General features: G+C 44.6%; 1 protein-coding gene across 1 annotated transcript in view; it reads right to left on the bottom strand.

The window, feature by feature from the left end:
• The window catches only part of MICOS13 (mitochondrial contact site and cristae organizing system subunit 13), a 124,110-nt gene that overhangs the window by 13,770 nt on the left and 97,525 nt on the right, over positions 1 to 12,815 (bottom strand). The gene's annotated exons all lie outside the window — the stretch shown is intronic.

Genomic DNA, 12,815 nt, shown 5'->3' on the forward strand with positions numbered 1-12,815 from the left:
TGTCTGAACAGGACCAGAGGAAATGAGATCATGTTACTCAGAGCTATTCTCCCTACACCTGTTTTGCTTAAATTAAAATTAGAGGCAAAATTTAAGAGGACATTTTGGTTCATAACCATTTCAAAAGGCCGGTTGAGAAAAGAATAAGTATTCTACACTGAATGCAGTAACTTATATGATAATTAAAAAAAAAATTAAGTAAAGTTTTAAAAACAATAATGTATTTACCATAACTTTGGCTCCTTTCATCCATGTCCATTTGATATGACTGATTGGTGTTTGGACTGCTCATTGGATTTGAGCTAGCAAAACTACTGCTTGAGCCTCAATCTCCTTTGATTTCTTTTATTCCATAATGCACTAGTGAGTGAAAATACCTAGAAGTTTATTGCCTAAGTGGAAGTGGCCCTATAATAAAACTACTATAGGAGCAGCTTTAATGGTTCTTCAGGCTCTTTACAAGGGAAACTTGGAAGAGGGATGTAGAACTCGACAGATGTGGATGAAAGGATTCAGCATTCGGACAAATATGCAACTATCAAATCCTATTCATCCCATCTGTCTAATCCAAATGACGGGTCAGAATCTCCAGCTATGAGGTTCCTAGGTGATACTAAGACAAGAAACCTCTGAGGATAGTGGCACCAAAAGAAGCCAAAGACCATGGCATAAGGTCCAAAGTCTAATGCCTAGCAAATGTTTGCAACACTGACCAGGTTGCTGTTGCACAGATTTCAACACGTTCCTAAAGCTGGCTGTAGAGATGGTAATAAGCCTCACTGAATGAGTTTTGTGTGTGTACATAGAGATGAGGGGGGTACGTTGCTGAACGTATGGGCAGAGGCTGTATCATCTGTTAGCTCTTGCCACAACAGATTTCTCTAGGGGACTCTTGAGCCAAAACTACTTCTTAGGGAGGCCCGAGGATTTTAATGCGTTTCCAGGGAACAGACTCAAATCTAGCTCCTGCCATGCCTTCTTGGCCATGTAAATAATTACCTCCACAACAGGCACCACCCACAAAGTAGAAGGTCCTAAGCAACAGGCCTCAAAAAAAGGCAATTCCTCTCTGTTGCATTAATTCAAGGATCTCCCCAAAGCTGGCATCCTCTAGAGGGGATTGTGGGGAGCCCACTTGATCAGAGTAGGTACCCCAAGGGACGGACTCCCTAGGGAGTCAGAGTCCTTTTACATGTCTTCTTTCTTGTTATGTTGGGAGGGGGCAAATCCAATTCCTCAAAGGACATGGACTGCCTCTGGGTGAATCATTTAAGGCTCTTACCATGGGAAGCATTAGGGAGCCAAGGTAGAGAAAGACTTGGACGAAAAACACCAATGAAGTTTGGAATTAATTTCTTGGGTGAGATGCTATAATTCTCCCCATTACCTTGCTGGATGAATCCAGAACTGCTAGAGTCCAAGGAACCCATGTCTGGTGCATGTGCCATTCTTTCTGAAAAACTGAGATGTACAGACAATATCCTCTAAGCAGAGTGGAAGGTCTGAAGGAGGGGACTGGTGTTGAAGCTCTGAAAAAGTACAGTTGTATACACTTACCATAAATGTAGATGTTCGAGTGTATTCACTGTTGCAGTCATCACACTTGGGTTAACTGCCTGCAGGTAGCCCTCAGTCGGCCTGAATACCAGACACTTAGTATTTCTGTGTTGGTTGCTGTCGCTCCAGGACTGACGTCAGGTCATCAGGGGTATAAAAACAGGCAGCCGACGCAATTACATCAGTTTTTCTTGCCCCAAATGTCAGGAGCCCCCCCAGTAGGGAGCTAAGCTATGGTGGAGGAAACCACCACCAGCAAAAAGTAAATACCAATACCCCTGAAAGGGGGGGGAGGTAAAAGGCATACAGATATACGAGAGAGAGAGAGAAACCAAGGGGTTGGAGGGAGGGAAACCAGGACTGCAACAGTGAATACACTCAAACATCTATTTTCTTCATGTTTCACTGTTGCAGTCATCACACTTAGGTGGATTCCCAAAGCTGGAGAAGGGTGGAGGCAGTCAAGAAGAATTAGGGCTGGCTAGAATGCCCTGCAGGACTGCTGTTGCAAAACCTGCCCTGGATTTGGAGAAGATAGGCAAATGGCAGTGCTTGGTAAAAGTGTACTGAACTCCAGAAAACAGCTTCCAAGAAATCCCTGGTAGGGACTCCCCTGAGAAATGCTGTAGAGGTAGATGTTGCCCTAGTGGAATGTGTTCTGACCCCCTGAGGGGTTGGTTTCCCATGGTGCTTGTAGCAGAAATGGATGCAATGTGCTATCCATTTAGAGATTGTTTGCTTTGAAACGGCATTGCCCTCTGCCCCTGCTGCAAAGCTGACTAGTAGCTGGTCTGACTTTCTGAAGGGCTTAGTCTTATCCAGGTAAAATCTGAGCTGTCTGTGCACGTCCAAGGAGTGCAGGATCCTTTCCCCTTTATTTTGAGGATTAGGGAAAAAAGTTGGCAAATGTATGGATTTGGTTGAGAGCCACACTGGAGTCCACTTTAGGCATAAAGTAAGGGTTTGTCCTGAGGGAGACCCTGTCAGCATGGAAAATAATGAAGGGTTTCACGGCCATAAGTGCTTGTAGTTCAGACACTCTTCTAGCTGAAGTGATGGCCAGAAGCAATGCTGTTTTCCAAGAGAGGAATTTTAAGTCTGCTGATGCTGCAGGCTCAAAGGGTGGAAGTGTGAGCTTTTCCAGTACAAAGTTAAGGTCCCAAGCAGGGGTGGGTGCTCTTCTTGGTGGCCTTAAGTTGTCGGTCCCTCTCAGGAACTGTTTGATAAGAGGGTGCAAGAAGAGAGGTGGCTCAGTGTTGTAATGAGGTGAAATGGCTGAGGCACGTATCTTAATGGAAGTGAAGGACAGGCCTTTGTGAAGTAGATCTGCTAAGTAATCCAGGATTAAATGCAGGGAGGGCAGAGTTGTGTCCTCTCCTTTAGACTCCAGGAGCAGTACCTTTTCCACTTATCCACATAGGATTTCCTTGTACTGGGTCTTCTGGCTTCAAGAATGACATCCAGCACCTGCTTGCTTAGAGTTGCTGGGGTAGGATTCAAGGGATAACCCAGGCTGCAAGATTTAGGGTTTGCAGTTACAGATGCAAAATCTGCCCCTCCTGCTGAGAGAGCAGGGTAGAGTGTTCTGGTGTAGGTGCCATGGTGGCACCGATATCAGGTTGTGCAGGAGTGGGTACCAGTGCTGGCGTGGCCAGTCCTGGGCAATCAGAATTGTCCTCCGTCTGTCCTGTCTTATTTTGAGTAATACTCTTGTGAGAAGGGGAAGAGGTGGGAATGCATAACTTGAGAGATTTACCCACTGAAAAGACAGGGCCTTGCTGTGAGGGTTCCTGGTGCAGAATTTGTTGAGCTGGTGGTTGTAGGGGGAAGCAAAAAGGTCCACCTCTGGGGTCCCCCATTTCTGAATCAGAAGGTTGAAGGTGCTGGGCTCATACTGCCACTCATGTTGGTCTAGGAGATTTCTGCTTAAATCGTCTGCCAGTGAATTTTGTTTGCCTGGCAGGAACTGAGCTTGCAGATGGACTTGCATGTCCAAGGTCGTGTTCCACAGGGCCATGGCTAATCTGCAGAGTGGGTAGGAATGTGTCTCTTCCCCCCCCCCCCTGCTTGTTGATGTACCACATAACTGTGGTGTTGTCTGTTTTTATTAGTAGTTGTCCTGGAAAGGGTAGGGATCTGAAAGCTGTCAGGGTGTTCTGCACAGCTAGCATATCATTTTAGTTGATGTGCAGATGAATTTGTCTTGGGCTCCAGTGGCACAGAATGCATTTGTCGTCCATGTGTGCTCCCCAGGCATAGTCTGGTGAGTCAGTGGTTAGGGTCTGGGCGGCACGGGGTTGAGTAAAGGGCAGTCCCTTGTTGTGGTTGCATGCTTCTGCCCACCAAAGAAACTCTGTCCGTAGACAGGGTATGATAGGAATGACTGTTTCCAGGTCCTGAGAATGTTGGCACCAAAAGACTTTTCAAGTACCATTGAAGTTTCCTCATATGCAGTCTTGCATATGGAATTAGCAGCATACATGAGGCCATGAACCCTAGGGCCTGCAATATTTTCCTTGCGGATAGCTGGGTTCTGGTGGCCACTTGTTTGAAGTAGGCTGTCAGACAGACTTTTTTTTCTGAAGTGAGGAATGCCATCTGGGATGTTGTGGTCAAGCTTGCTCCCAGGAACATAATCTTTTGACTGGGCACCAGTTTTGATTTCTTTTCGTTGATGGTGTACCCCAGGGAAGTGAGTTTTTTCACCAATGTCAGGTGCTGCAACAGTAATTCCTGACTGTCTGCCTGAATCAGGCAGTCGTCCAAGTACGGGTAAATTTGGATATTTCCCTGCCTGCAGTATGCAATGGCTGGAGCCAGGCATTTTGTGAATACTCTGGACACAGTGGATAAGCCAAAGGGAAGTGCAGAGAACTGATGATGCATAAATCCGGCCATGAAACGTAGCTGCTTCCTGCATGACTCCCTTATAGGGATGTGCAGATAGGCTTCTTATAAGTCTAGGGTGACCAACCAGGCATCCTTGGCTTGCATAGGTAGAAACTGCTGCAGGGTAAGCATTTAGAATTTTGGTACCACCAGGAAGGTGTTGAGAATTGAAAGATCCAGGATTGGGCGCCAAGAGCCCTCTTTTCTGGGTACTAGGAAAAGTCTGGAATAGAATCCTTGAACTATATGTTCCGCTGGAACTGGCTGAATAGCCCCTACAGAGAGCAGGGATAGGACTTGGTTTTGTGCCTCTGCCCACTGGTTTGGAGGAAGGTCTGGCAACCCTTTTGGGGTTGGCAGAGAATTAAAATAGACTCTGTACCCCTGGGATACAATGTTGAGGACCCATTGGTCTTTTGTGATGGACATCCAGTTTTTTGCATGAAGGGCAAGTTTTCCTCCTAGGGGCACAAGCAATTGGGCATAAGCGGGGAGTGGAGTAGAGAAGTCATTGGGAGTTTTGTCCGTAAGGAGGTGGCTTACTACTCCCTGTTTTGGGGGTGGGGCACTCCATTGCTTAGATCTCTGCATACTCTAAGACTGTAGACTGAGTGGTCTGTTTCCCCTGGGTCTGGTTTGAGTTGGTCTGGAAAGGACCAGTGTTTTGAGGGGCAATGCCTACTGAATCTAGGATGTTGCACTTGTAAGAATTCTTTAACTGTCTGCATAGATTTAGCTTTTTCTTCCATCCTTTTAAGAACATCTTCTGCTTTAGTGCCAAATAAATTGTCTTTGTTCAAAGGAGCATCTAGTAACTTTGATTTGACATGGTCTGGCAAGGTCTGCTCCTTAAGCCAGGCATGCCTTCTCAGTACAGAACCAGTGACTGCTGCCCTGCAAGATGCTTCTAGGGAGTCAAAGCCACACTGCAGAGTATGCTTGCTGACTTGGCTTGCAGAGTGCATAAGCTCCTGCAATTCTTTATTTTATGCACAGTCTGTAAAGGCTGCTACTTTTTGTTTAATAAGTTCTATAATATGTTGCTGGTACTTCAAGCATGTGAAACTGACAATTCAATGCCCTAATGGCAAGAGTTCCAGAGGTATATACTTTCTTACCCCATCTGTCCAAAGCTCTGGAATCCCTATCTGAAGGGATAGGATTCTTGGGCTGTAGTTGCCTTGATACCGTTAGGCCCCTGGGAAATGATCTCTGGGACAGCAGTAGGACTCTTGAAAAGAAATTTGTGAGTGTCAGGTACTCTGTAGTGCCTGTTTGGTTTCCTAGGGGCAGGGATATCAGGAGTAAGACTGGATCCCATAAAGACATCAACAACTTCCAGGACTGGGGGTATTGCTAAAGGCCTGTGCTGTGGCAAATCTAGAAATTCTCTGAGTCTCTTTTTGGACTGAGGATAGTCTTTGCATTCCTAGTGGAAATGCTCTGTATGTAAGGTTTCACCAAAAGAAAAATCTTCTGAAGGAGAGGCAGATTGATTCCTCTGCAACTGAATCCTCATAAGCAGATAAGGGCATGTCTTCCTAATCAGATAACTCAGTCATCGGACTCCTGGTCTGTTGAAGCTGCAGGGGACTGGTTCTCTTTCTCTTAGCAGAGGAAGGCTGACTTCCCCTAATCAGCATAATAAGGTCTTCTGCCATTCTAAGCATTTGTCGCTGTGGGAAAGAAGCAGGTACATGCACTCTGGTCATCAGTTTTCTAGGCATAGTGCATACTCTTAGCCTTAGAAACTTCGCAGTTTTAGATAAAATGGTAGTAGTCAGTTTGAGTCAAACATTGGTAGTGTGAAGAACTGCCTCAGAAGCCGGTGCCTGCTCAGCGGCTTTGGACCCACCCAAGGTAGAGACATCCGCAGGTTCCATTGTCGAAGAAGAGTCTCGCGGCATACCAGACTCCGAAGGGTCTCGGTAGAGGCCTGTGAATCCACTGAAGCGGGCATCAGGTGCTGCGAAAGCACCTCACCGAGTACTGGCGAACTGGCGCAAGCACCTGAGTACCGGCGAACTGGCGACTAGCTTAATGGAAGTGTCGTCGGCAGCTTTGGACCTGTGAGGTCCGTCTCTTTATCCTTACTTTTTTCGGAATATCGGTAGTCAGATGGCTTACCGAAACCATTTCGGAATACGGAGATAGAGAGTGAAAGAATTTAGCAACAATGGGAGCCCGACGACAAATAGTTTGGGCATTGAACAAGGCACAAAACTGACAGCGAGGTACGTCTTGGTCTAGGCCTAAACAGGTGACGCAGTAAGAATGAAAATCTCTGTGTGATATTTGCTTTCCACAGGCAAGGCAATTGTTAACTTTTTCTGACATCGGTTAGAGCAAGAAAAAAGATCCTCGACGGGTACTTTGCTTTACAAGACTTCAGGATTATTCAATTCGTAAACGAAAACTCAGGTAGCGGCCAACCGGCACTTGCGAACTGCTTCTGCTTCGGGCTCCTCGGCAAGAAAGACTGGTGTAATTGCGTCGGCTGCCTGTTTTTATACCCCTGACGACATGACGTCAGTCCTGGAGTGACAGCAAACACAGAAATACTAAGTCTCTGGTATTCGGGCAGACTGAGGGATACCTGCAGGCAGATAACCCAAGTGTGATGACTGCAACAGTGAAACACAAAGAACATCCAAGGTATCTATCACCACAAATTTAGCCATACAGAATCAAACGACTGCGCCAAAGATCCAGCAACAGTTTCTAAGCCCACTTGTCTCCAAAGTCCTCAGTTGAGAGAGTTTGTTTTAAAGCATACAGGGAGTCAAAATAGCAAGTCCAGCTGGTCTTGATGGAACAGACTTGGGGGGGGGGGGGGTTGAAAGTCTGCTACAAAGCCAATGGTACTAAACTGTGGGGAAGAAGCAAATATAGGAGATGAAAAGTCTGCCTGATGATCCCTCAAAACTGAGGGAGAGGACCCATCTCAAAATGAGCCTTAAAGCCCTTGTCATGTGATCACATCAAACTAGTAAGAGCTCTAAAGGACCTGAAGGAATGCAGTGAATATGTTGAAGGTAGGACAGCCTTCTCTTGAAGTTCAGTAGAAGAAAAACTTAATTGACACTGCTAAAGTTAGCCGAAGAACAAGAACCAAAACCACGAGAAGAAATCTTCGGCTGAGCACCACTGCTTACTCACCATCTGTTAAAACACTAAGGCGAAAAATCTGTTTGCTTAGAAAACCACTTTAATCGATAAAAGACTAAATGAACAATGAGCGCTTTCGGCTGTATTAGCCTTCATCAGATCATAAAGAAACTATCATCTAGATCATTTAAAAATAAAGCATCAGCCAATCACAATCATGGTATAAAACAAATGAACCAATAGAAAAAAATTCCTACTACCTAAAACATTCATCTTTATACAATCCAGTCCAATAGTAAATCACTTAACAGTCAATAAGCCAATACCTAACAAAGGGTGGAGTTGAAACAATAATGACAGTACATCCAATTGCCAAGACATGTGTGTGAAGATTGGGGGAAGATGGGTGAAGGCTGCCAGCCTAGATAAATAGAATTTGATACATAATTCTACCATTTATAAATATAAATGCAAAATACAGCCTTGTTGCTTACATGAAAGAAAATACTGGAAAATGTAAACTTCAAGATTGTAGCAACATTGCCATCTGCTGTAAAGAAAACTAAGCCAAGCAGTTAAAATGTTCTTTGAAGTCAAAATTATGTCTTGTATATCTTTTGATCTAAATAGTGGTGCCGAAGTGGCTGGCTGAACACATTCTTTCTATTGTCTTAACTTAAGGAATAATTGCTAGAGTGTACATGTGAAATGTCTTTTATTGTTGTAGTTTCCTGAGTAGGTGTGAGACTGTTAAATAATGCAGTGTGTTGTCCTGGGAACTCCAGACTAGGTGTCAAAATGATGTAATCCAAAGACATGCATCTGGAGCATTTCTCCCCGGGCCTCCGCTGAAAACAGGATCTTTGGAACCTAGTCGGACATTCCCGGTCAACAAATGTTAAATAAAATAAATAAATAAATAAATAAATAAAAGTAATGTGTATACTGGGGAAACCTAAGTGTCAAGATGTAATCTGGGAGGGCCTTGAAGAGCTGTTTGAACAATAGTTTTTAAACTCACTAACAGAGAGAGACTGTAAGCATTTTGATCATGATATCCAACTTATCAGCACTCTGCCTGTTGTCTTATGTTAAGTAGTGTCTTAGAAGTATGTTTTCTTGTAGTAATAGTTAGGAACTTAGAAGATTAGATTTAAGTGTTTTTCTGTTATAGCAGAACTTTCCTACTGTATTGTTTTAGGTTTCTGTGTGATCTCTGAACTCTTGGATATTACTGTGGTGTAGTAGTATTGTCTTGTGTTTTTAATTATTTATTATTAAATAGTTTAAAACCTTTACCTGTGGCTGGCTTGTGTAGAGATAAGTAAGCTCTAGAGTACACTGCATGCTTATAAGTGATCCTGTAATAAGCCCTTCCAATAAGCCCTAGACTGATTAGTCACATTACAAATTGGATAATAATATTGCACAGTAATAATTGGACACCCTTTTAAGGGCCTTTGGGTAGCTGATAAGTATTAGCTGGTGGTGGCAGAAATTACTACCGTATAGTATGGGTAAAGGGGCACAGCTGGAGAATCTGTGTCAGCCTTTCCCAGGAGTGTCTGTGAAGTGGTACAAATACTTACCTCAAAGTGTGTGTGGAATGTCAGCTACCTGGGTGGGCAGGGACACAAAGCACTGGTGGGACAGAGAGGGTACTGGAGGTTAGCTTGCCAGCTAGGCCGAGATCTGGACCCTATAGCTGTGCCAGTGGGGAGTCTTATTAGGGACCTGGGGAGAAGGGAGCAACCAGCCCCAGACTGACTGTGATCTCTGTGTGCACTTCAGGGAAACTGTACTTTACTGTGTGTATTTGCTATCCTTTTCTCTTATATGAGACATCCTCCTTGGTGTTAGTGGTGAGGATTGAGGCTCCTTCTCTCCCCTGCTGGAGAACTCAAGCTAGTTTTTCAATTGACCCTTGAGAAACGCCGCTTGAGAGGGTTAGGTCTATCTGGGTGCATCTCACCCCATTCCCTGTCTTGAGAGCCCATCTGCATTGGCATTGCTACTCCCACTGCAGTGGTGCACTGACATGACATATATGCTTGCAAACCCAGGCTCCATCTTAGCAACTTGGCATTTTACTGTCTGGCTCTGTTTAACCATATCAGGGGGTTGTGATCTGTCATTACAGTGAATTTTCTTCCATACAGATAAGGCAGAAGTTTTTGCAGTGCCCACAATATGGCTAGACATTCCTTTTCTACAGCTGCATAGCATTCCTCCCTGAGTTGGAGCCTACGACAGAGATAAACCACTGGGTGCTCTTCCCCTCTGAAGAAATCTGGCTAAGTACAGCCCCTCAACCCCATGGTTCGAAGCATCCACCTGCACAACAAATTATTTGCTGTAATCTGAACTGGATAACACAGGGGGTCCTCCCAAAGCTTTTTTAAGCGTCTGAAATGTCTGCTCACATGCTAGGGTCCACATTACCTTATCTGGCCTGTTCTTCCTTGTGAAGTCTGTGAGGGGAGCAGCAATGATACTACAACTATGGACAAACTTTCTGTAGTACCCTGCTGTCCCTAAGAATGCCCTCACCTGCTTTGGTGCAGGCAATGCCTGAATAGCTTCCACTTTGGCAGGTTCTGGCCTTATCTTACCACTCCCCACTCTATGTCCTAGGTAGAAGACCTCTGCCATACCCACCTGACATTTGCTCGGCTTAATGGTCAACCCTGCCCTCTGTAGTCTGCCAGCACCTCCCCGACATACTGAAGGTGCTCTGGCCAGGAATGGCTGTAGATGGTAATATCATCTAGGTAAGCAAGGGCAAACCCTCCTGCTCCTGCTAGGATATTATCCACCAGCCTCTGGAAAGTCGCTGGGGCATTCTTCATCCCAAAGAGCATCTTTGTAAACTTATTCAAGCCAAAAGGAATCACAAAGGCTGACTTCTCTCTAGCACTGGGAGTCAAGGGCACCTGCCAGTAACCCTTGGTTACATGCCGAGTACTGGGGGCCCCCTTCCTGTGCACGGCTGCCCTGCTGGCCAGGTATAGGTCTCTCTTCTTCCCCAACTCATCTGAAGTAGCACATTATCTATCAGCTAACCAGATCCTTGTGTCCTCAAGCAAAGTGCTAAGGGCTTGTTCCCTCACCAAAAGGTCTGCCAGCCCTTCAAAAGTGGTGACCTGACATCCACTCACCCAGCTATGAAAATAAGTGCTCAGATCAGCAACATATTCACATACATTTTCATCTGCCTTGCGTCTATGCTCACAATTTTTTTTCCTATACATTTAAGGTGTTAGCTTAAAACATTCTAAAAGACATTTTGAGTCAGGCATTTATGATATACAAGTCGCAGCTTTCCCATGGAGTAAAGGGGTCAGGAATCGTACCCAGAGCCTTTGTTCAGCACTACAATGTCCGCATACCCTTTCAAACATGTGAATGAAACTATCAAAATTATCGCCCTCTTTAAATTGCGGAAGAAATTTACTGACCTGTTGTGCTTCTGGGGTCCAGTTACGCCCTTCCCAATCACCTCCATGACTGGCGAAGAGTCAGCATTTCCCTCTCAGGCTTCCTCTGACGCTCCTTTTCTTCAGCTTCTCTCTCCAAACACCTGGCCTCCAAACCAAGTCTGTTTAGCTCCAGCTGTATTTTTAAATCTACTGCAGAAAGGTTGAGCTGTCCATTCTCCGAGGGCATTGCATCTCCCACTGCCAGTCTTGATTGTCCTCCTGGATGCTGTTTTCTGATGCAATTGTAATCAAGGCTGCCATCAGGTTTGCCTTAGTCAGGCTTCCATGCACCTGTCCCCTAGCCTGGCACATCTCCACCAGCTGGCTAATTGTCAGCTTTCCATACTCCTGTGCTGACATGCTGCCTGCTCACCCTGACTAACTAAGCTAACAAAAGAAATAAAACAATTGTGATCTGAACTCTGAGTATACACTGCTTGGCTGATTTAGGGTACCTTCAGAGATCACTGTACATAAGCTACAGGATTCACTCTACCCACACCACTGCAAACCACAAATATGAGGATATCTTATCCCAACCACTGCCACCACAAATGTAATGACCATGCCCTGGCCCAGCAATCAAGGAGCCTCAATCCTCACCACTTAACACCAGGGAGGGCGTCTCATATATAAGAGGAAAGGATAACAAATACACACAGTAAAAGTACTATTTCCCTTAAGTGCACACAAAGATCTCAGTCAGTCTGCGACTGGTTGCTCCCTAGGTCCCCAAAAAGACTCCCCACTGGCACAGCTACAGGGTCCAGATCTCAGCCTAGCTGGCAAGCTAACCTCCAGAACCCTCTCTGTCCCACCAGTGCTTCGTGTCCCTTCCCAGGTAGCTGACACACCACACACACTTTGAGATAGGTATTTATAGAACTTAACATGCACTCCTGGCAAAGGCTGACACAGATTCTCCAGCTGTGCCCCTTTACCCAGGCTATACAGTGGTAATTTCTGCCACCACCAGCTAATACTTATCAGCTACCCAAAGGCCCTTAAAAGGGTGTCCAATTATTACTGTGCAATATTATCCAATTTGTAATGTGACTTATCAGTCTAAGGCTTATTGGAAGGGCTTATCACTTATAAGCATGCAATGTACTCCAGAGCTTACTTATCTCTACACAAACCAGCCACAGGTAAAAGTTTTAAACTATTTAATAATAAATAATTAAAAACACAAGACAATACTACTAAACCACAATGATATCCAAGAGTTCAGAGATCACACAGAAACTCAAAACAATACAGTAGGAAAGTTCTGATAACAGAAAATCACAAGTCTAATCTTCTAAGTTCCTCGCTATTACTACAAGAAAACATACTTCTAAGACACTACTTACACAAGACAACAGGCAGAGTGCTGTTAAGTTGGAGAACAAGATCAACATTCTTACATTCTCTGTCTGAACAACAGTTTTTAAACTCACTAACAAACAGCTCTTCTAGGCCCTCTCAGATTACATCATTTTGACACTTAGGTTTTCCCAGTATACACATTACATCATTTTAACACTTAGTCTGGAGTTCCCAGGCCAACAAACTGCATTATTTAACAATCTAACACCTGCACAGGAAACTACAACAATAAAAGACATTTCACATGTACACTCTAGCAATTATTCCTTAAGTTAAGACAATAGAAAGAATGTGTTCAGCCAGCGACTTTGGCACCACTATTTAGATCAAAAGATATACAAGACATAATTTTGACTTCAAAGAACATTTGAAATGCTTGGCTTAGTTTTCCTTACAGCAGATAGCAATGTTGCT

Source organism: Protopterus annectens, chromosome 3.part0 (genome assembly GCF_019279795.1).
Source record: "Protopterus annectens isolate FY-2018-M chromosome 3.part0, PAN1.0, whole genome shotgun sequence".
In the NCBI taxonomy this organism is placed as follows: domain Eukaryota; kingdom Metazoa; phylum Chordata; order Ceratodontiformes; family Protopteridae; genus Protopterus; species Protopterus annectens.